The sequence below is a fragment of the Heterocephalus glaber genome, unplaced genomic scaffold (assembly GCF_053883595.1).
Source record: "Heterocephalus glaber isolate CG9 unplaced genomic scaffold, H.glaber_assembly_v1.0 deba00000809, whole genome shotgun sequence".
NCBI classification, from domain to species: domain Eukaryota; kingdom Metazoa; phylum Chordata; class Mammalia; order Rodentia; family Bathyergidae; genus Heterocephalus; species Heterocephalus glaber.
In genome coordinates this window covers 6,542,405-6,569,326 of record NW_028258163.1, presented here as the reverse complement: position 1 = coordinate 6,569,326, position 26,922 = coordinate 6,542,405, and the positions used below count along the sequence as shown (strand labels likewise).

General features: G+C 37.0%; 1 protein-coding gene and 1 pseudogene across 7 annotated transcripts in view; one reads left to right on the top strand and one right to left on the bottom strand.

The window, feature by feature from the left end:
- Window positions 1–2,901: 2,901 nt before the first annotated feature.
- Window positions 2,902–26,922, bottom strand: part of LOC110345194 (uncharacterized) — a 105,241-nt gene continuing 81,220 nt past the window's right edge. For 4 of the 7 annotated variants that reach the window (XM_087207524.1, XM_087207521.1, XM_087207522.1 and 1 more), the window contains 2 exons: window positions 18,733–18,898; window positions 2,902–6,293 (listed from right to left, as the gene is read on the bottom strand). The gene's annotated coding sequence lies outside the window, so the exon portion shown is untranslated. Of the gene's footprint in view, window positions 6,294–18,732; window positions 26,180–26,922 lie in introns of all 7 variants that reach the window. The other 3 variants (XM_087207528.1, XM_087207523.1, XM_087207525.1) reach the window with 2 other exon arrangements.
- Window positions 20,138–20,545, top strand: LOC101698697 (small ribosomal subunit protein uS8 pseudogene; annotated as a pseudogene).

Here is a 26,922-nt window from a genome sequence, read left to right as displayed (position 1 = left end):
ATGGTAGAGCGGAAGGAAAACTAGATTCTAGCCCTGGCTTTGCATGTCAGCTCCCTTTGTGAACATAGGGAACAAAGACATATCATTTATCTGGACCTCAGGTTTTGAATCTTAAGATTACAGGGTTACATTAATTTGTTTCTCACTATTGGTGATATAGGAGATGTTTTAAAATTGTTCATAATATAGATTGAATAAATGTGTATTTGTTTTAATATATTGTATATTAGAAAAATATAATCTGTTATATCAAACTAGTTTAAAATTGGTTACTTAAGATTTTTTTAAGTGAATTGAAAGTAATATGTTAATTACTGGCCACTATTATGTACCATCTTCCCAATATTTGCCTCAACATTTCCAAAGAAAATTATAATTTGAAGCTGTGGCATCACCATCATGTGGAGAGAGCTTGCAACCTTGAATCATCAGATGAAAGAAAGTGTCAAACAACCCAACATGGACATGAATGACTAAGAGATAAACTTTTGTTGTGCAAAGCCACACAGATTTCTGAGTTTATTACTGCAGTATAGTTTATCTCATCCTAATACAAAGCATGGTGAGATAAACAGGTTCCTTCTAATTCTGAAATTCTACATTCTCTAGCCTCGCCTGTTCCTTCTTATTGAGTTTTAACCTATACTTTTTCTCTGGCCTTCTAACTTCAAAGGAGTTCCTCCTAAACTAATTTGCTTACGTTTTCCCTTCCAACTATGTCTGTTTTTAGAAGTGGCATTTATTTTAATGATGGCTGTAGTTCTGGATAACTACATAGAACTCCTCATGCTCAAAGAGGACATTGCAATTAGTGTTAGTGTCTGTTTTTGGTGACCTTCTGAATAGCTTGGAGTGACCATCAACTCTTTCTGGCTCTTCATGCACGAAGATGACACTTTCTACTGAACTGCATTCACTATTCATGTTACTACTTCCAATGGTTTATGGGCCTATTATCTTGGCTTGAAAAAAATGTTAGTTTCTAGTATTCAACCATCCATCCTCTATCTATCAGTTCTCAAAGTCTGACCACAAGACAGGTAAGTTGCTTGAAGTCACATTGTGTTGTGGGAAGCTCATCTAACAACCCCATTTGTAGTATGAGAAAAGCCTGAATTTTATGGCTTATTGTACACAAATGTCAAAATAATTAAGCTGAATGAAGAAAATCATCACTTTAATCTTTGCAACTGGTTACATTTTGGAACTTTATGTGTCACTTAAAGGTCATAGATGTCTGCTATAGATAGATAGATAGATAGATAGATAGATAGATAGATAGATGAGAGATAGATAGATATTTCCCCCAAGAACTTGAAGAAGATCCAGGCCAAGTTATAGTCAGCGCTATTGCTCCACGTACCTTCAGTTTGTTAGGTAACCTGCCAAGTTTTTGTCTGCCTCTTCTTTGGAGGATATTAACTTTTGATTTGATTTGCTTCTCTAGTGCTTATTCAGTATAGTAAACATGTTGTTCACACAATGGAACTGAGAAAGCTTTTAACAACATAAGCTGATGGAAATTTTAAAATTATAAATAGTGTTTGTCTTTCTTCAGATAGTGTACAAACTTCTTTCTCTTAAGATTCAATTCATATTCCAGTGGTAACTCTTCAAGTGACCCAGGAAAGAGTGCTTTGACTCTGTTGGCTTATAAAGGGAATAATTTTTTTTTTTGGTACTGGGGATCGAACTTGGGTCCTTGCACTTGTGGGGCCAGCCAAACCACTGAGCTAAATCCCTGGCCCGATTATTTGTTATTTATATCATAGAAACTTCTAAAAATAATTTGAGGATTATCTCAGAACTATTAAAATTATTAGCCATTAGAAAACCACATGTGTGACAACATAAAATCTATTGTTAACCACAAAATCATAGAATAGTGGAAACAGAAAAAAAAACAGCTGGGCATGGAGGTGCACTCTTGTAATCCCAGCACTTGGGAGGCTGAGGCAGGAGGATCACTGTGAGTTCGAGGCATGCTTGGTCTCCATTGTGAGTTCAAGGCCAGCCTGAACTAAATAGCAAGACCCTGTCTCAAAACAACAACAACAACAACAACAGGACTTAACTCCTTTTTTTTTTTAACAGAAATAAGAAAACTGGATTTAAAAGGTGACATGTAATTTTCATAACAACTTTATTAAGTTATAATTCATATGCTGTATAGTTCACCAATTTTAAGTCTGAAATCCGGTAGGTTTTGCTATATTTTAAAAAATGTACTATCATCATTATAATCAATTTTAAAACATTTTCATCACACTAAAAATAAACCATGACCATTACAATCACTGCCTGTTTCCCACTGAGCTCCTCTGCCTCTAGTGTACCCCAAACCTAGTTGCTGTCTCTGGTGGTAATTTGCCCACTTGGGGTACCTTAGTTAAGTGGACTAATGTAGTATCTGGTCTTTTATAACTACTTTTTTTCACTTTGCAAATAGTTTTGAGGTTCACCCATATTGTAGAACACAGCAGTTCTTCATTTCTAACTACTGAATATTATTCCATTGTGTTGATATACCACATTTTGCCCATCCATTCATCCACTGATGAATATTTGGGTTGTTTCTACCTTTTGGCTATTATGAACAATGCTGCTAAAAACATTCAAGTATAAGTTTTTGTGTGGATATGTATTTTCATCTTTCTTTGGTATTTAGCTAGGAATGAAGTTGCTGGGTCATGTGTAAATCTATATTACCTTGGAGGAACTGACAAACTGTTTTCCAAAGCAGCTATACCACTTATATTTCCAGCATCAATGTGCATTCCAATTTCTCCATATCTTCACAAACATTTCTGATTACCTTTTTTTATTATTATAGCCAGCCTCAGGGATCTGAAGTAGTATCTCATTGTGGGTTTTGTTGGCATTTCTTTGATACATTTGTTGGTCATCTGTATATCTTCTCTGTACAAATATCTATTGATATCTTTCACACAACATTTTTAAATTGGTTTCTTTTTATTTATAGGGTTGTGTGAATCTTTTACATATTTTAGATATAAGCCCTTTGTCAGATAATGACTTACAAATAGTTCCTCCCCTGCCATAGGTTATTGTCTTCATTTTCTTCATTTAAAAATTTTGCTCACAACATATTGTCTATTTTTCTTTTGTGGCTTATGCTTTTGGTTTCAGATCTAAGAAACCATTGCTTAATTCAAGGTCACATCAATTAATACCGATACTGTCTTCTCAGAGTTTTACATTTTTATTTTTTACATTTGGGTCTTTCTTTTCTTTATATTTAGTCCTTGACCCATGCTATCTTTGAATATCATATGAAATAGAGATCTAGCTTTATTCTTTTGCATGTGGATATCCATTGTCCCAACAATCATTTGTTGAAAAGATTATTCCTTCCTACAGTGTAATGTCATCCCTGTCAAAGTGAATTGATCATAAATAAGGTATTTATTTCTGTTCAACTCCATTGATCCAGATGTCTATTCTAATGCCAGTACCAGACTATCATGATTACTGTAGATTTATAGTAGGTGTTGAAGTCAGAAAACATAAAAGCTCCAATGAACTCTGTTCTTCTTTTCCAACATTGTTTTGTATGGATCCTTAACTCTTTATGTGAATTTTGGGATCCATCTGTAAATCTATATAAAGAAGGTAGCATGAATTTTGATAGGAATTTTAATGACTCTGTAGATGGCTTGGATAGTATTGTCATTTTAACAATATTAACTCTTCCAATCCATGAACATGGGATGCCTTTCCATACATTAGCTCTCCTTTAATTTCTTTCAACAATGTTTTGTAATTTTAGTGTTTTGTAAGTTTTCCACGACTTTTGTTAAATTTTTTTCTAATTATTCAATTCCTTCACATGCTATCATAAATGGAATTGTTTTCTTGATTTTTTTCATTCATTTCAAGTGTAAAGGTATAGAATCTCTTATTTATTGATTTTATATTTTGATAACTTGCTGAGCTTGGTTAATTAGTTCTAAGAGATTCTGTTTAGGATTCTCCTCAATGCTTAGGATGTTCTATATATAAGAGCATTCCATCTGCAAATAGAGATAATACTACTCCTTCCATTCCAAACTGGATGTCTTTTTTGTCCTTTTATTGCCTATTTTCCCTAGCTGAAACCTCTAGCAATGGATATTCTTGTCTTTTTCCTGATGCTAAAAACAAAACTTTAAATTTTTGCTAGGAAACACGTTTTATTGGGAAAGCATTCACCAACAAATAAGTTAGCTGTGCTTTTCCTAAATGTCTATTTTTGGGCTTTGGAAACCCCCTTTTATTCCTACTTTATTGGGTATTCTTATCATGCAGGGATGGCAAATTTTGTCAAATGTTTTTCCTAAGTTTTGGGGAATGATCACATGGGTTTTCTCCATTTGTTCTGTTCAAATGGTGTACCATGTTAATAGATTTTCAGATATTAAACCAACTATGCATTCCTAACACAAATTTGACTTAGTCTTAGTGTATAATTCTTTCTATAATTTGATGGATTTGGTTTGCTAATATTTTTTCTTAAGGATGAGAATATTTCACTTATATTTATGAGAGATATTAATCAATAGTTTTCTTTCTTGTGATGTCTGTTTGGTTTTGATATCAGGACTCAGAATAAGTTAGTAATTTATAAAGTGTTAACATTCCTGAAAAAAATCAGATGGTGGGAAAAACTGAGAGTTAGAAACTGTAAACCCCTTGCTCTGTCACAGGTACACTGTAAATAGAATGTGTTTGCGTGTATACATACATAAATTTTATGCACAGGTAACTTTATGCATATATCTGTTACTTTAAAGATTTGTGGCTAATGAATGAAAGTTATCTGAGATCTCATGGTTTTAAAATAGTACAATCATCTTTTGATTCTTAGTTTTCTTGCTCCTGACTCAATGAACTCCATTGGCTCTGGAACCAACATATTTCTTAGAGATTTTCCAGTCTTTTGTGATACATTCAAGCAAGGCTCCAAAAGAATAGATAGAATTAAATGAGGCTTTTGATAATGACTATCAGATCATTAAGTATGCTGTTAACTTGGGCATCAATATTCTTATGATGATGATGACTAGCACTCTGCCTTTCTTCCTTACTTTGTTTCTTTATTTAGTGTTTGTGGTTGTGGTTGTTGTTGTTGTTTGAGACAGGGTCTCTCTATGTAGTCCAAGCTGGCCTTTAACTTCACAATATACCCTTGATAAGAATGATAAACATAGCACTGGACTTCTATAATCTTCCTCCAAACACTTAATCCCAGTCCAATCATAAATAAATCATAACAGATGGATTTTTACAAAACTCCTCAATCTGTTATGGTCATTATCAAATAAGGACAGCCTGTCATAGCAGCAGGATCCTAAGAAGATATGACAACCAAACAGAATATGCTGTCCTGGGTTCAGCACGTGTGGCAACTTGCTCATATCTTCTTGATTTTTTTGTAAATCAAAAAGTTTCATGGAAAATAATTTCTTGGAAAGCACACTGGATGGTCTGAACAGTGGTTTCAGCAGAGCTAAAGAGAAATGTACTTATATTGAAGAGAAATGACTCAGAATTCAGGGATACAGAGACTATGAAACAGTGCAGACACAACAGGAAGCTCCAGCATATCTAATTGAAGTTCCAAAAGAAATATAAGGAAGGAATGGATGAGTTATAAAAGTGAAAGGAAGTCTGAGAATTTTCAGAGCTGATGAAAGATCCATCCACTTCCTTAGACTCAGGAAGTCCAGCAAATACCAAGTAGGGAAAAAAAAATCCACACATCAAGACACATTGCAATGAGAAGATCACAAAAGCAGCCAAAGGGGGGGAAAAGCTCAATAACCTAAAAAGTAACAAGAATTAAACAAAAAAGTGACTTCTCCATCAGAATGTAGTATAATAATGTTTTCAAAGTGCCATGTCTGATATACCAATGGTCTGAGTATGTATTGATGCCCAAATCCATTCCTTTCCCATTATTTCTTTTTACATATTAAATAGAAAGGTGAGCCTATATGTTTCTGTGATAAAAGTACAGTGCTCTGATTTGCTATGAAGAAATGCTTAGACAAAAACATGATGAATCAGGGTAAAAGGAACAAATAAGGGCCAACATTTCAAAAAATAAAGGTTTCTTTTCCTTTTATTAAATGATTAAAATAATGTTTCAGATCTATGGTCATTTTCCTCTATGAAGTATTTCAGGGATTTAGGTGTCTTGCACACTGAGGTCCCTCTTGTCAACTGTATCCATCCAGGGAAAGGAGAAGCAGAGCTAGGGGAAGCCACATTCACTTCTTAAAAGCCTTGGCCTGGAAGTAACACATATCATTTTCACTTACATATGTTTGACAAAAACCAATTACATAGTCTCAACTAATCATAAGGCTGGGAAATATAGTCCAGCTCTGTGATCAGAAAAAAAGAAAACAAAATTTTTAAACAGCTAACAGTTTTCAAAACATATGCACATACAAATAACCGAAGAAAAATCCATGTCTATCCATAAGGCACTCCATATTCAGATTCTGAAGGGAAATTTTTCTGATTTGGCTAGAGCACAACTGTGCTAATGCACTCGATATACTTACCAACTTACTTACAACTCAGCCTGAAGCAAGCACGTTCATATACTTTGCTGCACTCAGAGATCTCTAAACAGCAGATAAGTAGGTGCACTGACTGAAAGCAAAATAATCCCTCTCAAGGCAAAGCAAAATGTTTCCCTAAAGATTAATTTCTGCCTCTCATTTTATGAGCCAAAACTGAATTGAACAAAATACCAGCATTCCATTTTCAAAACTTTCAAATTCAGTCCCTATTGGCTTTCCGTTATAAATAAATTGTAAAGTCCTTCAGAATTCTTCACCTTCCTATGTCACCTGATGATTTACACACAATACATTTGACACACTAAGCTGTCAGTAAACCTTTGCAGAACTGAATGTCTTGGTGGCAGGAATCTCGTTGGCATTTTTTTTTTCTGACATGGGAACAAACCTGGGATAGTGATTTTGCAAAAAGGTCCTTAATCCTTGTCTCCACCACGTAGTGAAGGAGAACAGTTGTAGGAAAGGCTGGTGATTTTTCCTGGCAGGCTGGAGCCTGGCACATGTAACATAGAGCGTTACCTGAACTACCTGCAAGGTATTTGCTATTGAAAAAGAACAGTGACTATACACATTTATAGTTCAAATAAGCTAATTAACCAAAGCTATTTGCACCAGAACTTTGAGACCTTGCAATCCACTTGTGTTAAGTAGGTGTGCCCTCTCACAAATATTTGGAAGTAGTATTGATTACTTTTCGTAAGCCCACAGTCCATATGATCTGTCAGGCTTCTTGGTTTTACTAGACTGATACACTTGTTTCTTCAAAGCTCGGGTGCCCAAGGCCTTTATGCACCAACCCAACATAGCTTCAGCTTTCAATAAATAGAAGCTTTTGGGTAATTAGTTTCTCCTGCAACTCATACCTCTTTTCCTCCTGATTTTAAAGCAGAAGTCAGTAGCTACAATGTTTTCAGCCTATCCCATATTTGATTTTTTAAAAAATTAAATCTAAACCTACAGTCAAAACAATACAGGAAGGCTCCAAACAAGTATTCTGCAAAAAAGAAAATTGTTTAAAAATTATGACAAACTTGGAATCTAAAGGAATTTCCTAAAACTGATAAAGAACATCTATTTAAAACCTAACAACAGTTAGTACTTAATGGTAAAATAACTCATACCCTGCCTACTCCGAAACAAGATATGATGCCTGCTATTCTTGCATTTTTTCAAAGGTTTTACTGTGCCATCTACACAGCACAATGAAATAAGAAAATAAAGTAGAAATATAAGGATAAGAAAAGGTAAATCAAAATACTGAAATTAATAAAAATAGGTTTCTTGATACAAAATATAAAATATAAAAATGATGCAATGTCTGTATCCTAGCAATAATGAGTTAGAAAATATAAGATCTAAAAATCTCTTTCACCATAGAAACAAAAATCTGAACTACACAGCTAACCAAATATGTTCAAGATATTTACACAGAAAATTTAATATCATACAGGTCACAAGAAAAGGCCTAAATAAATGAAAAAATATATCATGTTTGTTGATAAAATTTCATATCATAAAAGTAACAATTCTCCCCCATGTTAACCTATAACTTCAATGCAATTCTAATGAAAATCCTAACAACACTGATACAGATCTAATTCTAAGATTTATATGGAAAAGTAAAAAAGCTATAATAATAGACCATTTTGAGTGGAAGAAGAGAAGGAGGAGTGATAATGTCCTACCAAATATGATAAATCTTTAATAAATGAACTGTGCGATATTTACAGGAATAAATTAACAGATTAATGGAACAGAACAGAGTTCAGAAAAGGCTCCTCATCTATAGGGAAAGTTGATATTGATGGAAGGATGCAAATGAAAGGCTGTCAAATAAACAGTACAGGGACAAGTATTTATCCCATGAAAAACATACTAAAAATTATATTCCAAATGTCTTAAAGACTAAATATAAATAAATCATCTTTTTAAATTTTGAGGAAGAAAATTTGAAAACCAAAAGTTATTTGTTAATAAGAACCTCCCCCCAAAAAAGGACTGGTACATCTGACCTCATTAAAACTTCATATTTGTATTTTCAGAAGATACAAAATAGACAAACTTACACTGGAAAATGTATTTGTAACATATATAATAGATAAAAGGAAATAAGAATATATACATTATGTTGGAAAATCAGATAAGAAATTTTGAAAACTCAGTAGAAAACTGGTCTATGACTGGGAAATTCACAAAACAGGAAAGAAAACTGTGATAAAATACATACAAATGTTACTTGCAAAGGTGATAAAAGAAATGCAAATCAAAACTATGTGACATTTTGTTCTTATAAGACTGATAAAGATTTTAAAGTTTGATAATTTGAAGGATGTGTGAGAATAGGGGAAGCAGGAGCTATCTAGTGCTGACAGGAGAAATTTGTAAATCTACCATGAGAGGCACTTCATGAAAAAGCCACCTTCAACCAGCTCTTCCACTTTTAGTTATATATTCTTGAAAAAATTCAAGATCTCGTTCAAGGATGTTATTCCGCGTCACTTGTGAAAGCAAACAAAAACTGAGAAAGGACCTATATATTCTATTTAAAGAATAGAAAAAAGAATCATACAATGTAATACCACATGGTAATTTTCCAAGCTAGCATAATTTATACATATTAACATAGGTAAAAACTACAGTACCCAAGTTTGAATGAAACATGTATCAAATGGGATGGTAGAAACATAACTGTCTATTAGATTTTCATCTAACCTTTTGGAGTGTAAGAAATAGTCTATCATTTAAAAATAATAACAAATTTCTATTTTACACAATATTAACCAGAACAAGCTGAGTCTAGGAATTTCCTAAATGATTTTTCTCCTGTGAATTAGTCAGTATGAAAGGCACCACAACTTTTAGCAACAAACTGATCAATATATCACTTCACTGAATTTCTACTGATATTTTTATTGTTTAGCACTAGGCTGTGTCACAGATTAAAACAAATGTGTTAGGGCTGGGGATTTAGCTCAGTGGTTCCGCTGCCTGCCTTGCAAGTGTGAGGACCTGAGTTCGATCCCCAGTTCCAAAAAAAAAAAAAAAAAAGAAAAAATGTGTTAAATGTTGAAGTGATAAAACAAACAAATCTTTTGCCTAAATTGTACAATGGTCACCCTCCTTTGGACATATTACAAAGAGATCTAAATAATGACAGCCCATAAATGATCTAAGTTTCAGTAGTTTTGCCACTAATGAGCCTTAAGAATTTGGGGAAGTTGCATTTCCTCTTTGACTTTCATTGTCATCTTGTACATAGTGAAGGTTTGGACTAAGGACTCCTCTAAGAATTCTGACCCCAGTAATTCAGTGACCTACAATTTGACATGACATGAGCAAGCATCCTAAGCTCAAATAATTTATATATATATAAATATATGAATAATACATACATGAGATTTCTGAAGAAGAGAACAACAACTAAGTGAACAAAATGGATGGTCAAGTTGAGAAGTTAAGTTTTTTCATAAATGCAAAGAATAATCAATTGATTTCTAGTTTTGAAGGTTAGGAGCTGGCTGAAAAACTTACACAACTGAATTTAAAATATCTGCAAATAACCAATTTTCAAAAACTCAAGCTGTGTTTGAAGTCATACTTTTCTAAAGGCAAACTAAATATAGTTTTAATTTAACTTCAACATGTGTCTATAATAACTGATTGCCCCAAATCCTTCTATTTTTCTCTCCCAATGGCAAAATGCAAGACTTTAAACACTTCTGTAATTATAGTAAACATAGACTACAGTCTGTACGACTGCAGCATAGTATTTGGTGTTGCTAACCTGTGCACTGCCTATAAAGACCTACGTAAAAAGAAATCCAATTGGGAAGTGGAATCAAACACCAGATTCCAGGTGAGGGAGTGCATAGGGTTTAATTTTTTTCTTCATCATTTTTTTCTCCATGTTAAATGAGTGGCTTTCATATGAGCCATTTCCTAGTTTATAGATGGAAATCTGTCTGAGATTATGATGTAAATAAGAAGAAGAAAGTTTTCAGTGTTGAACTAGCAACTGAATTTGAGAATAAACCAGCTCTGAAAATCCCAGTATCTTGGATGGTTTCCCAACCCTTGCCACACAGTAAAGAAAAGACAACTAGATTAATCCAAAAGTATATGATATAGGACCCATAATTAAAAATAATATTTACTCAACAAACATTACTCCTTCCACATCTATACTCAATTTCATCCATCTCTTTTTGTTTTTTGTTTAGTTGTTTTGTCCCCCTCTTTTCCTGTCTCAGATTAGAGAATAAGGTTTGTCTGTGTTGATGAGGAAACCATCAATTATATTTCTATTTTTCTACCATTTCAATTAACTGTTTATGAGTTCAACTAACTGCAAATCAAAGTATTCAAATAAATTGCATCTATACTAAACATGTACAGCTTTTTCTTATCATTTCTTAAATAATATAACTACATAGCATTACATTGTGTTAGGTATTATACATAATCTAGAGATGATTTAAAGTATATGGGTGGTGGGGTGGGGATTTAGCTCAGTGGTTCCACTGCTTGTCTCACAAGCGCAAGGTCCTGAGTTCGAGCCTCGGTACCAACAACAACAAAAAGTATATGGGGGGCATAGGTTTATATGCAAAAACGATGCCATTTTTGTAAGGAACTTGACCATCTGCAGATTTGGGTATCTGAAAAGGATCCTAAAACCAATTCACCATGGATACCAAAGGACAATTGTATTTAACAATATGTTTTTTAACAAAGTAAATTATTCAGGATATTTTTCCTCCTAATAAATAAGACAATGATTCTAGTACAGTTGAACATTTCCCACTCTTGTAAGTTGTTACTAACTAGCTTTTGTTTCTTATTTTTTGACACAAGATGGTATTGTTATTTTTAATGGTCAAATTGTTCTTTTAAATTTACCAACGTGTTTTAATTTCTATTATTTATTATATTACTCCTGTTTCCTCTGGGTACATTTGTCTTGATGATATAATTATTCTTTTAGGAAGGTATATGGTTGCAATGTATTCTTCAAATTGTCTTTAGTTTACCCTCACCCTTGAATAACCATTTAGCTGGAAGTAGGATTTTTGGTTCTCAGTTATTTCTCCCCCAGGAGTTTGAAAATGTTTCCTTCATAGTGTTCTGAAATGTATGATTACAGATGAGAAGTCTACTGGTAACCTAATTCTCAGTAAGTAATCTTTCTGAGAGATCAGGTAGTTTCTGAGATTTTCTCTTTCACCTTGATATTCTGCAATTTCACTCTGAGGTGGACTTATTGTATTTAAGTTGCTCGAAATTTGAAATGTACTTTCTGCCTAAGGACCTGTCTCTCTTCAACTAAGGGAAATTCTCAGCCAATTTCTCCTCAAATATTGCCTCTCCAATACTGCCTTTAATCTCATCTTCTACCCAAACTGGATCCTCTAAATCTAACCTCTGTGTACTTTCATTTGGGTTGTATAACTTGGGGTGAGTTCCTTCAGAATTCGGAGGCTCAGATAATATGAGATTTCTAAGGCATATTTCTCCAAAGTATATAAGGCCTATATGTTGTCTAGAAAAAAAATTACTTTTCAAAGATCCATAGCAAGGTTAATCATGGTAAAATTACAGGGGATAAAGAGAACTCCCCAAAATATTCCTTTCATAGTAATACTTGAAATATAGAAAACATGATATGCTTAGTGTAAAAGTAACTTCAATTTTCAAAAGATAAACTTGAGACCCGGAGAGAATAAGGATGACTTCATTTCAAGATATTGTCAGATTCGGGACTACATTCAAAATGTCCTGAATTTTGGAATAGTGTTCTGAATGGCTTTCCATACAGCCTTCCAAAAACAGAAACATTGTGTCTAGCACATCAAAATCTATACTCAGGTCATTTTCTCACCTAACAGTGGAGGATTTGAATGTTAGCGTGCAGGAGGGACCTGTTGGCTACTGCTGGAACAATAAGGGACCCCTGACCCCCCGGCAGGGTGGGTAAATTGGCCCTCAACCACTGAGCCATGCCCAGAAGGCCAAACAAGAGTAATTCACTTAAAGAGATCCTCCTGGAAATACTGTGAATTAAAAGGCTTGTCCATATAGATGCTGAATATTTGCTCAAGGTACAAGCAAACTACACTGATTATCTGTGGGTGGCTACAAAAATGACGTTTCTATCAATTTCTTAAGAACTGTGTGTAAGAGCTAATTGACAGAAATTGGTTTAACTAGAAGAGCCTTTTCATGGGCTAAGGAGTTTCTAATCTTATTTATCAGGGGAAACTGATGGCTGATTAAGAAATAAAAAGAAAAGGTAAATCACAGAGATGATTAACTAGACCAGAGAAGCATGCTGAGAACATGGTTCTTCTGTGAAAGGGGAGATAAACAGAGCTAAGCAAGAGTCACAAGCAACTTTAATCTATCAATTGATAGGTAATTTCAATATTCTAGTGTGTGCTATATATCTAGCACTCTACCAGAAGTAACATGGGGAAAAAAGGCAAAAAATGTTATTAGCCACTGAGATAATAAATACTGTACATGTATTTCTTCCTCCCTTCACAGCAAAATGGAAATGAGAGTTTGTATAAAGAAAGAGATCCCATTTGAGCAACTCAGAGTAAGACTAAGCAGATGTAAATGGACTTTGCTCACAAATATATAAAGAAATGATTCTAAGTCAAACAAATACAGATTCTCAGCCTGGTTAAGAGCCCCCAGGCCCACCCCCCACCAGGCACACCAAGAAACACATAAGCAAACATAGAAGAATGAATCAAATGTATGTAAAGAAACATGGATATGTTAAGGTGAAGAGAAAACATTAGCCTTAATTCTGTTTGTTTTTTTAAGTGAGTTTGTCAGTGTGTCTGCTGTGGTAAAAAATAAAAAGTGTTGGGGTTTATAGAAAAAAGGAATGTATTTGAAACAATCATTAGGAGATGGGATTAGGCAGGTAACAGAGGAAGAACAAATGAGAGAGTTGATGTACAATGAGCAAGGAGGAAGTATGTTTGTGAGCCATTGGAGTTTAATTACGAGTCTTTCTTTAGCAGCTTTCTGCAGTTAGGAGCAGTACAGAAAAGAAGTGCCTCTGAAGACTGAAGAATATGATTAATAGGACCAGAAAAACCAAGCAGGCTGAAAAGATCACCCTGAAGTCAGTGAGCATTTAGTCCCTGTTGAGGAGGGAGTCTAATATATGTTACTAGAGGAAATGAACGATCAAGGCTGGCAATTACCACTTACCTTGAACAAGCAAGAATGGGGTAAGAGGGTAGAATTGATGGTCTTAGGGCAACAGAAATCAAGCAAAAATTAGAGTTAATCCCAAAGGAAGTTAGTTAGTGATGCCAATTATATCATCCCAAGGGATTCAGGAAACCTGACTCACATCCAAAATAATGTCACTATCCATGAATCTGTTTAGAGGTAGCAAACCCCAACAGAAATCACTAGGCATCATTAACACAGATTCCAGCCAGTTGCACATCAGAGTCCCAAGGAGGTGAAAACTCTGGATTTAAATAGGAAATCAGGCCTTATGTGCTTAGCAGGGTCCAACCCAAAAGGGGAGAAGCTGATAAGCTCCTCCCTCCTTGATGGGATCAAGGAACAGGACTGTGCTTGAATCCCAGCCTAGGACAGAGAAAAGTCAGAAACCAAGACAGAAAGTAGCTGGAGAAGTCGAGGGCCTCCTTTGGGGCCTGGGAGGAAATGCTCAAGGAGGACAGGCCCCTGGGATTTGTTCAAAGCAAATTAAGCCACAGACCCTCTCACCATCCCATCATAAACCTGAAGGAATAAAAATATCCTCTGACTTTACTCAGACCTGGTTCTTATCTCAAATTGAGAAGAGGTGGCCTCAAGCTATGGAGCTTTAATGTCTGTAGTTCAGTGGTTGTCAAAGATGAGCAATTTTTGTCTCTCATATTTCGCAATGTCTGGAGACATTTTTGATTCTCAAGAATTGGGTAGGGGAACTACTAACAGCCAATGAGCAAAGGCCAGAGATGCTGCTATGCATCCTATGATGCATAAGACAGTGCCCCACAGCACAGAGTGATCCACCCCAAACTACAAATCTTTCAGAAGCTGAAAAACTCAATATAAGAATGAGTCTGGCATGAATAAGAACCAACAATCAAGAGAGAAAACTGCTACTATTTTGTGTGTATTCATTCATTCACTCACTGGGTCTTCCAACACTTAGCATATATTACATTCCAGAGGCTTTTCTAGATACCAGAAAGACAATGATGATCAAGAAACAGTCCTCAGAGCTGGGGATGTGGGTCAGTGATAGAGCATGTGCCTAGCATGTGCTAGGCCCTGGGATCATAAGGAAAGGAAAAGAGGAAGGAAGGAGGGAGAGGAAAGAGCATGAGAGAAACAAAGATGACAAAGTGGTGCTTGTCCTCGAGAAGCTCTTAATCTAAAAGGAAAATCTGAACTTCACAGCCTCTGTTACAGTTTATCAAAACTGCCAAAAACCAAATCACAAATTACTATTCTTTTCCTCTATCCTAGCCTTTGCAAAACAATTTGAGACATTCTAAAAGAGAAACTTTGTTTGGGTTTAAAATCATAGTTGGATGCCTTAAAAAAGATATAAAATATGTCTAACATGCCTACTGACTTCACAGTGTGCTCTTGGAGGAAAAGGCGGAGATCAAGAGTGCGGGTAGGAGAAGCGGCAGATAGGGCTGGCCTCATGGAGAAGCGTCCTGAATAGTCTCCGTGTTTTGGTCACCACCCAGGAAGAGTCACTATTTGGAAGGAGAGCGCTGTTGTGTGCAACCCAAGGTGAAATACATCAAAATATAATTGCAGACTGGAGAAAAAGATGAGTCTTGGATGGACATGTGATAAACAAGCACAGCACAATGTGAACAGCGATGACTAGGTAGCAGGCTCACTCTTAAAATCTTCCCTTGTGTTTGAAAATTGTTATAATAAAATGTTGAACAAAATGCAGCTTAACACTCCACTCCTTATTTAACAAAGAAAATATCAAGACTCAACTATACGTGTTTAAGTAAAGGATAAAAATGTGTCTGGCCGACCTCACTTCTTCCTTACTTCCAGAGCACAGCTGCAGAAAGGCTCATCAAGGGTGTGGAGCAGAGCCCTTGGCATCACCTGAGAGCTTGTCAGGAGTGCAGCATCTGAGAAACCAACCCATTCTCAATCAAAATGTGCATTCTACCAAGATCTCCCGGTGATTCACATGCACATTAAACTTTGAGAAGCACTGGGGTAGTAGAAAGATCAGTGCCTTTGCATGTTCTATTTTCCATCCATTTGTAATTTTTTAAAAAAATACATTGACTGAGTGCTTTTTATGTTCTGGGTACTGTTTTAAATGCTGGGAAGCCAAGCATGGTGGCACACTCCTGTAATGCCAGCACTCAGGAGACTGAGGCAGGAGGATCACTATGAGTTTGAGGCCAACCTCAGCTATACAGTGAGTTCAAGGCCAGCCTGAACTGCATAGTGAGACCTTGTCTCAAAAAACAAAAAAATGCTAGGGATACAGTAATGATTAAGATCTTTTCTTGCTTATGTTCTAGGCAAGAAGATAATAAAGAAGAAAACAAGAATTTTAGAAAATGTGTGTACAATACAGAAAGTAAAACAGGTAAGGTATTAAGAAATATTGGTTAGCAGCTATGTTAACCAGAGACCTTATTAAATATTAACCAGAGTCCTAAATGATGTGACGACGAGCAAAGTGAAAGTGAGGAGAAGATACCTGACAGAGGAGACATCAGGAGAAGCAGTTGTGGAAAATTCTGAGACAGGAACTAGAACAGACATGCCACTCCACATTTCTGTAGCAAAGATGACTCATCTGTAAAATAAAGGTCTGGGGCCCAATAATCTCTGAAGTCCTGTTTAATTCTCTTATTCCATGATATTTTAAGATGAATATTCATAATCCTTTCTAGGATACTGACATCAGTATATCTGAGATTAATCTATCTCTGGTACTGCAGGAGAGTACCACCATGCTTATCTCGGAGCTACATGTTCAGTGAAGACAAACACATGGATATACTTTTTAAGGTGGCAAGCATTAAAATGGCCCTGTGAGCCTAGCATGGTGGCACACACCGATAATCTCAGCACTCTGGGAGGCTGAGGTAGAAAGATTACAAGTTTGAACCCAGCCTGGGCAATTTAGCAAGACCTTGTCTCAAAATAAAAAGTAATAATAAAAATTAAAAGGGTTGAGGAGGCAGCTAAGTGCAAAAGCCTGTGTTCAATTCCCTCTACAGGAAAAAAAAAAAAGCCCTGTATCAATTTTCCATTGATGTGACAAAATACCTGAGATGAACCACTTAAAAAGAGAAAAGATTTATTTTGACTTAAGATCAGAAGTTACAGTCCATGGTTGGCTGGCTTCATGGCTTTTAGGCCTATGGTGAGCAGATCATCATAACAGCAGGAGTGTGTGGTGGAGGAGGCTGCTCATGGCATGGAGGCCAGGAAGCAAAGAGAGTGAAGAAGAGAGGAAGAGATGAGCTCCCAGGCTACCCTTCAAGGACACGCTCCCAGTGACCTACAGCTCCTTCCAACTGTCCCCGTAGCCTGACATTTCCATCATCATCCAATAGTGCCACCCGCCAGGCACAAAGCTTTCAAAACATAGCTTTTGGGGGACATTCCAGACCCAAACTATAACAGGCCTCATCTTTAGTGGTTCTGATCAACATTTCTATTAGTGCATCATTCGAAATCTATACCTTGTGTATTTTCTTGTTGTCTCATCTCTCAACTTGAAAAAAAAAGACAAGAAAATTGATAATTATCAATTAATGGCTAAGAGCTCAGAAGGCCACCAACTTAGGACTCTCCAAAGAGTCCCTGTCATCTTCTATTTATTAGTTGATACATCAAAGAAGAATCCCACCTGCCAAGGATGCCAAGATCCCAGAAGCTGACACTTGATAGGGAGTTAGGATATCTAAGTAATAGGCCCAAGACTACCTAAATCCATCTCCAGCAAGTATGCCTTGAGTTTCCTCTGGAAGCCATTTATACACGAAACAGTAGCAAAATTGAAAACAGATTACCATGCTACACACCTTACCAGCCTCAAACTGCTGAAAGAAAAATCACAAGTATTCTACTAGCCAGTCATCCTTTTACCTTAAAGTGAGTTTACTTTCTCAAATCCACCCCACTCATTCCTAAACCTTAAGATACACAACACTGTTCCTGCAGCCTAGAACTTTGTTACCATCCACAGCTCTCTTCAACTGGCCAAATTCTGCTCGTGATTCAGGTCTCCTGGTCTTCTCCTATACCATCTTGGCCTTCTACTATTACAGCCTCTGTCACACTGTACTATAACAATGTGTTGACTTGTGGGCAGCCCCGTGGGCTGTTAAGAAACATGAGATGTAACCGGTGTAGTGTCACAGGGATGTAATCCTAGCTACTCAGGAGCCTCAGAGAGAAGGATCAAGAGGATGGCAAGTTCAAGGCCAACCTAGGCAACTTAGTGAGACCCAATCTCCAAATATAAATAAACAAATAAATAGATAATAAAGCTGGGGGTGTAGCTCATAGGTAGAGCACCTGTGGATTCAATCCTCACACAGACACACACACCACACACGCGCATGCGCACACACACAATGACACCATATCAGGTTCATCGCCTTCGACCTTCATAACCCATAATTCAATCTATCACCTCTGCTATAAAATAGGTGCTTAATTATTTATCAAATGAATGAACATAATTTCCATTTGTCCCTTTACTAACTTGTCTAACCCTATTCAACCATCTTTAGATCTATGTTCTTCTCAACAAACCTTTCTAATGTTTTTTAACAAGAAAAGTTTTCAGAATTAACACACTTAATATCCAAAAGAGAATTTCTTTTCAAGAGACTCTAGGAAGAGAACCACAGTATTTTCAAAAATACAGAAGAATTGTTTTTCAAAAGTCCAGGACTCCTGTGACAGCTGAAATAAATATACTCCCTTAGTCATCACTATCCTCTTAAACCAGTTTGAGGAAACATGTTTTGCTTTTTATTTTAAACAGGAACAGATTGCTCAGGGTTTGGGAGAGCCAGACACGAATCAGAGAGCCCTTCCTCTTTCATTTTACACGTCCTTGCTCTCTGCTCAGTTATTTACTGACCTGCAGATGAAACCAGCTCCTTCTCTTCTCTTGATGGCCTTGTGTGAGAGAAATCATGAGCGCTCCTCAGCAGCCAGACTCAGGAGGTTGGCACAGAAGGAGGAAAATGGTGAGCTCTGCTCACCTTGACAATGGTTGCACTGAACCCAGATGGTTGGAATCTAAACTGGGAGAGAGAATTAGGGTTGAAAAGTAGCTCTTCAGCTGCTTGGACAAACTCAGAAACTTATAGAACCACCCTATTCACCAGATCAAGGGAGGAACAAGCAGCTGATATCAGCTCTAAAATTCCTTCTGGCATGTACTAACTCTGAATCAATCTGGTTGTTTAGGTTTTTGTTTTGTTTATTTTTTTTTATTATTATTATTAATTTTTTTGGTGCTGGGGATCGAACTCGGGTCCTTGGGCTTGTGCAGCAAGCGGCGAAACCACTGAGCTAAATCCCTGGCCCCTGTTTTGTTTATTTTTAATGTTTGGAGGTGAACAGGAACGCAAACTTCACTGAATGTTTTTTAAGTGCTAGGAATTATACAAAATGCTTTTATGTGCATTATCTATTTTTATTCTCATTTCACCAAAACACAGACACACAGACACACATACTGAAGCTCAGAAAACAAGTAACCTAACCACTGAGTTAATAAGTAATAGAGCCGAGATCCAAATCCAAGTGAGTGGACTCAAAACCTAGTATGTTTTCCTCTGCACCTGGAAGTTTGTACCTTGAAATAATCATAGGAATATGTCTAGACTTTTGGAGTAGCCCAAAATTAAGAAGTTTTACAGAGCTTATAATAGCTCAATAACAATTCCATAGGAAACCAACAACTGATTCCAGGCAGACTGTTATTTACAAATGTATTCACATACCAAGATTTTTCTGACAGTATTTTGACAAAGGTTCAGTATTTCCTCAAATAGTCTAGCTTCCCTTAAAAATTGAAAATGATCCCAGTATCTAGGAGCCTTTGTACATGTTTTCCCCAGATTAGAATACCTTCCTGTGATTCCCCATCTACTGAGTTTAAAACTCTTAAGCTATTTATTTATCCTTTAATTCTCAGTTTCTATAAGCTTTCTGCAATACCTACAGGCACTTAGAACTTCCCTTAACACTGTGTCTCTATATTCTATAACTTTTACTCAGGTATATTGTAATGATTTGTTCATCTTTATCCTACTGCAGTGAGAGCTCCTAGAGGGTAAAGAGGACAGAGAGAATATGATTCATTTTTGTGTTGCTTGTTCCCAGGCCTGGCACTCATGGCCAATCATTAAAAGTTTGTAGAATTGATCTAGAAGAGAACACAGTTGTAAAAGCAACTAGCTGTAATGCGACTGGATAGAAGCTGCCATTAAAATAGGTTCAAGGTCCTCTTTCCGCCATCTTTCCATGCCGCCATAATGGTGCGCATGAACGTCCTGGCTGATGCTCTCAAGAGTATCAACAGTGCCGAAAAGAGAGGCAAACGCCAGGTCCTTATTAGGCCGTGCTCCAAAGTCATTGTCCGGTTTCTAACTGTGATGATGAATCATGGTTACATTGGCGAATTTGAAATCACTGATGATCACAGGGCTGGAAAAATTTTTGTGAACCTCACAGGCAGGTTAAACAAGTGTGGAGTGATCAGCCCCAGGTTTGACGTGCAACTGAAAGACCTGGAAAAATGGCAGAATAATCTCCTTCCATCCCATCAGTTTGGTTTCATTGTATTGACAACCTCAGCTGGCATCATGGATCACGAAGAAGCAAGATGAAAACACACAGGAGGGAAAATCCTGGGATTCTTTTTCTAGGGTTGTAATCCATACAAATAAAATGCCTCAATGGACATAAATAAATAAATAAATAAATAAATAAATAAAATAGGTTCAAGATGATGTCTACGTGTGTAAAAGCAACCCATTCGTTCTATTTAGAAAATGGGCTGTTCAGGGAAGTTATACAGTGGAGCAATAAGTGAATCAAACTCTAAGAATGAATAAAACTTTGCCAGGAGGAGAAGAAATGAGAAGAAAGGCAGTTCAAAAATGGAAATGCCTAAGTCTGGAAAATAGGAAAGTACAAGAAGCTAAGAGGGAGAATCATGGATTTATCTTCTTGAACTTTTGAGGGAAAGAATCAAAGAAATAAAAGTCAAAAGAGTTGAGAATTTTTATCAGCAATATCAAAGGGCACCTACTTATTTCTTTACATTTTGTGCTTAATATATCATCTAAAGTATGACTGCAGTCCAGAGGTTATGAAGACTGGCCGCCATTGTCCTAGACTTACTCCTAATATCACTGGCGCAACTTAAATGGGGGGTGAGGTTGGATAAGCCATGAGGGCAAAGATCTTCAGTACTAGAAAAACATCTTTGGAAGATAGAAACAGATCTCCTTTTACTAAGGTGAGACATGAAGCACTTCCTACAGTATTTGCATGTCAACATATTCCTGAACTAGTTCTTTCAGGAGGTCTTTGCCATGGGTAAGGGTGAAGTTGGTATCAGAATAGTCAGACTCCCCTCCTATTGTGTAAGGAGTCCTACAGCAGTGGTTCTCAACTCTGCATCCACAGAGGATCACTTAGGATACATATAAAAATCACCCAGGGAGTTTTCAAAGATGCTGATGTCTAAGCCACTTCACAGACTGATCCACGCAGAGTCTCTGTAGTTGGCCCCAGACTTCACCATGTTTTAAAGCTCCCACAGATGGTTTCAAGATACAAAGCAGCTTTGAAAACTGCTGTTGTAAGAAGTGAAGAAACTGATGGACAGTTTTGATAAAGCCTGTGAGTTAATAGATCCAGAGTAGGCCCACAACCCTGCATTTTTAAGTGGCACTCCAAGCAATTCTCAGTGGTGAGCTGTGGATTGTACTAGGGAAAACTCCAGCATCACAGACTGGCCTGTTAGCTGTGCAGTAAGGACCACGGAGACAGAGTTCAAGTGTGGGAAAGCTACTATCTAATAATGGATAATGGTTACATAATCGCAAATTCTGATCTACTCTTATTCCCAAGGACAATAAGGAACATATCTTACTAAGAAGACCCATGGCACTATGTGCAAAAGTGGAGTAGGAAATGTCCTATAATACAAGATTGCACTTTCACAGATGGCCTCTCCACTAATTGTATCATTTCTCTAGCATTTCATTACCTATTGTCCTGAAGGTTGTGCTGAATAACAGCACATACTGGCCAAAATAATAATGAGTATTGATTTCAAAAGAAAATACATTTTTAAGACAGAAGCAAATCCTTTTAAATAAAGAAGTCTGTGCAAATATACTCATAATAGCCAAATTTCATATATAAGAAGTTCCCTTTCTTCTAAAAATACTTTTCCAAGTTTAAATTAAAAAAAAATTTTAGGTAGCGCTTATTCAATTTATAACAGTGCAGGATACCTACAACATTCTATAAACCTATAAATTAGAAAAACAACATTAGGCTTTAACTAATTAAAAAGAACATGTATATGTTTGTAATTTTCCCCAAAAATGGAGATTTTATTTTGCTCTATATTTAACCTTCTTGGAAGGCAATGGTCTTCCTGAACATATTTATGACCTGGTAAATATTTGGTACTTGGTCAACAGAGCTTCCCTGTAGATAATCATCTCAAGAATTCAGGTCAGGGATCAAAAGAAGACAGAAGTTCCTCCTGGAAATTCGAGCATCTCCTTGATTTCATGGTCCATTTTCCTCACAAACGCCTCTGCTTTGGGTCTTCTGGGCAAGGCAGTGGAATATTGCCTCATTCAAGCACTGCTGGAACGATTTTCAGTCAGAGGCTTTTGTCAGGAGAGCTCATCCATACCCCTAACAGGTGTTCTCCGTGAGACAGTCGTACTATTTTCCTTGCTGTTGACAAAAACAAGCTGCACACCAGTCTCCTCTCACTCTTTTGTACCCTCCAGCTCTTTCATGAGATGAAGACTTTTTTCTTTCAATCAACCTTTTTTGTTAATATTACCTCTCTTTGTAAATGATTTTCTTAGGAATTTCCCGCTTCCTCCAGGCTCATTTCGGTTTCCAGGTAATTGGCCCGTAACTTAACACAGATATTGGAGAGAGTGCTGAAAAAAATGATGCTTACAAAAAGCTTTCATTAGTACTAAGTCATCAATGGCTTTCTCAAGTGTTACATTACAAATCCTGAGGAAAACAGATTAACTTAGCAGTGTTACGGACAGGAATGGGCCATTTCGGGATTCTGCATAATATTCTCCTCCAGAGTAGTTTTAATTATTTTATTCTTTAGTTGGTCAAATAAGGCTCTGGGTTTAGGATGGCTGAGTCCATGAGCAAGAAGGGAAAAAATTTATGAGCTTTCAAAATACCGTCTAGTCAAGGCACATAAAGCATTTTGAGAACCCACTGGAGCTTAGAAAACTTTTCTAGTGTGCGGTTACATTTGAACCTCCCCCGCCACCCCCCAAAAAATGTGAAATAAAAAAGGTGGACATTTTGTATTTACTGTATTTTGCAGACTAGGAAACCATGATTTGTAGGAATTATGTGTGTTTCACAAGGTCACATAGCCAGAGTGTAACAGAAGTCTCTTTATACCGAACTGTGTTTCCTTTTCCACTTCTGTTCAGAAGTCCTCCAGCTGCCCCTCTGGGGATAAAAAAAGTTTAACCATCATGTACCCAAACAGGATTAAAGAAGCATAATCACCAGGCAAATTTGTATTGTCTCCCTCCCTTCCTGTAAGGATAGTCAACAAAGAACTTTCTTCACTAATTTGAATGAAGACTCGTGATGGTTCTGATCACTAAGGTAATAAGAAGTCCACACTTTTCTCAAATTGTGAACATAGTCTCAAATTCAAAAGAGTATCCAATGACAAGCAATACTCAAAACTTCAAATCTGATTTGAAATGAAATCGTCTCCCTTCCCTCCCCTGTAAGACTTTTGATAGGTAATGTTAAAAGACAAAATTAGAACAAATTTGGCTTAAAGAGCTTTATCAGCTTTTATTCATGATCCTAGAATCAGGCAGCCATCCAAAGCAGATCAAGTTAAAGGTCCCCAGTTTGCTGCACGGTCAGACAGCATATGTGGTCAGAAAACGGAAATGTGGCACTGAGATAATAGCGAGCATGGTTGCAGCTCCAAGTTTGCCATATTTGAAAATGTTTGAACACTTGGTCTCTTGTGATTAACTGGAGCTCAGCCGCTATAATTGGTGAGGACTCAGCTATTTGTTATAAAAGTATACTCCTAGATTAGACTATCCCTTAGTGAAAGTACTAACTTAGCTTGCAGTTAATTATGTGAGGATTCATGTACAAAGCATTCTCAAGGCAAATTTAGTTGAGTTTAACAGTAAGAACACAGACAAGTGGTGAAGAGCGGGTGGAGGAGTCCTTCTTCCTTGGACTGCCCCTTCTCCATCTTTCTAAACTGGTTCTGATGCTTTTCTCCAAAGTCAATGAGTGTTGAGGAGACAGTTGGGACAGGGCAGGAAAATCGTTGGCTATGTAGTTCTGTCACAAAACAGTCCCATACTCTCTTATGACACTCTCAAGACCTATTTTGTGGATTCTTAGAAAGAGCTCCATTAGAAGACTTCTCATCTGAAATTCCCTTGATGATGAGTCATGCATCCTCCTGCAGTCCATCCACCTAAAGCAAGGCAGCAGATCTCATGCTTGTTTGATTCCTCAGACAAGAGCCAAACACTGGTCTCCTCGATATGCTAATTTCATAACAAATTCAGTGAGTGTTGTCTGTAAGTCCCTTGTGCTAGGCTTAGGATTGCGTTCATCATCCTCTCCCCATGGAGAAAGATAGACTCACAGCACGGCTCCTTGCCGATAAATCCTCTTTAAAATCCTTCCTCCACTCCATTTTTCAGACCCTCCACATAGGAGTTGTAAGAGTCATGCAACTGGCTTAGACGTAACATTGGAAATGACATTTTGATATGGAGTCTCTGCAACAAATGTATTATTAACTCCATGTGCCTTCATTGGAATGTTCAAATGTGCATCAAATACACATAAAACATGATTCCTGCTCTTTAAGATCCCTTTCTAACTGAGAAGGCAATAGTCACATGAACTACCTGAGGACAGGAGCCGCCCTGACCACAACTACTACAGACGGTGGGCAGGGAGAGGAGGGTGATGAGCCCTGTAATACCCTATAGGCCTTACAGTGAAACAAGCAAAGAACTAGAATACAGGGTTACCCCAGAAAGAAGAACCACCATGAAAAAAGAAAAGGACAACATTAAAATGATTGCAGTATTTTAATTAGCTCTCCAAATCATCTCTCCATTTCTATCACTATTGTCTCCAAGCCACCGATGGGACTCACTTTAATTAATGCAATAACCTCCACATTGGTGTGTCTTGCCTTAAGACATTCCTACTCCCTGCCAACGTTCACAGTCCATGCTCATTACCTAGAGGATTGTTCCCCCTCTTCCGTAGTTTTCCCTATCCAGCCATCCCAGTAATTCTTCCAGACCTCTCTATTATTGTGTCTTTCGCACCCGATCCTCTCCACCACCCTTCCTACTCCAAGCTTATCTTCACCAGGTGTGTTTTGAGATTGGCCTGAGCTCTGCATCCATTACCACCTCCTCCGAATGTACCTACTTTCGTTAAGCAAAAACTGGATAGTGGAAATCCCATTTCCCAGACTCTCTGCCAGGTAGGTTTCTGGGTGTCATGTGAGACTTCATCCGTCAGGTGCGATCATTCAAAGAGCAGATGAAAGTGAGGGGGGCACCATCTTCCAACTGCCTTTGACTGCTACCTTCCTGCAAGTGAAGAACACTGTGCAGATACGGAAGTTCTGCATTCCAGCATACTTTCCAGTTTCATGAGTGTTGAGTGGCAGAGTGCTAGACACAGCAGAAGCTTTCTAATCCCAGGTTCCTGACCCCTGGGTCCAAATCCCAGTATTGTTTTTGAAGTTAATAGGCCCAGTGAACGTTTTGATTTCCACCTCCCAAATATTACAGAATGGTCGCTCCCATAATGGGTGGAATCCTGTGACTCACTCCCAGAGGCTTAGGCTCAGCCCATTCTTCTAGCCTTTCCAACAATTGCATAAGCACCTAAATCCCTATACTCATCTTTTTTCTGCTTAAAATACTTAGGGCACCCTCTTTTCCTGTAGATAGCCTATTTGCTTCACCTCCCCATTGACAGGTCATTCTAACAACCTTAATTCAAATACCCATTCATCTAAGAAATCCAAGTCACCCACAAGATAGGCACACAAAATTAGACAGCATTCCAGATGGAGGTTTGACTTTTCTCCTGTACACTTTCATAGCGCCCTGCATATACTGCCATAAGTTGCATATATCAAAAAATATAAGCGGTTTCTCATTACCTTTCTTCCTTAGTAGACTTCCCTACTTCTTTCCCAGAAGGAGACACTTTTTTGTTTTCTTTTTTGTTCTTTCAGTGCCAATTACCTGATAAAACTTCAAATACATTAAATTAATAAATGACTGTATGGATAGAGTCTGGATAAGAGTATGAATAAATTCTTAAACTGAAGTAAATAATAATAATGAATCACTTCTTTTCTGCTTATACATAGATTATCACTGGTTTGGGGTTTTTCTTTTTCTTTTTTGTTTCCTTTTGTATTCATACTGAGAAAATTTTTAGACTACCCCCTAAAACTCATAGAAGTCAGATATTAGAACTTTCTTAATTTTCCTTCCTGAAGTACTGTTACAGAAAAGGACGTACTGTATAAAACTACATGAATATTTTTCCTAGACTTAGCTTCATAATGAAAGACCGAAAGCCAGGCATGATGGCACATGGCTATAATCCCACAACTCCTGCAGGCTGAAGCAGAGGGATCATAAGTTTAAGTGCAGTCTGGACAACAGCAACTTGGTGAAACCTTTTCTCAAAAAAAAAAAAAAACGCTGGGTACACAGCTCAGCAGGAAGGTTCTGGGTTCAATCCCAATTACCATAAAACTAATAATAATAACAATAAATCAAAACTCAAACACAAGGAGAGGTGTTTTTCCCTTATCATGGTATAAAATGGCATTACCGTATAATAGGGACTGAAATAGTATTTAAGTGGAATAAATATGAGAATACTAAAGTGATGTCTTAAAAAATAGATTGTGTATCTATTAACAATAGTTAATAGCAAATTTTTAAGTAATCTGTACTAAATTATACATATCTATAACCACCTC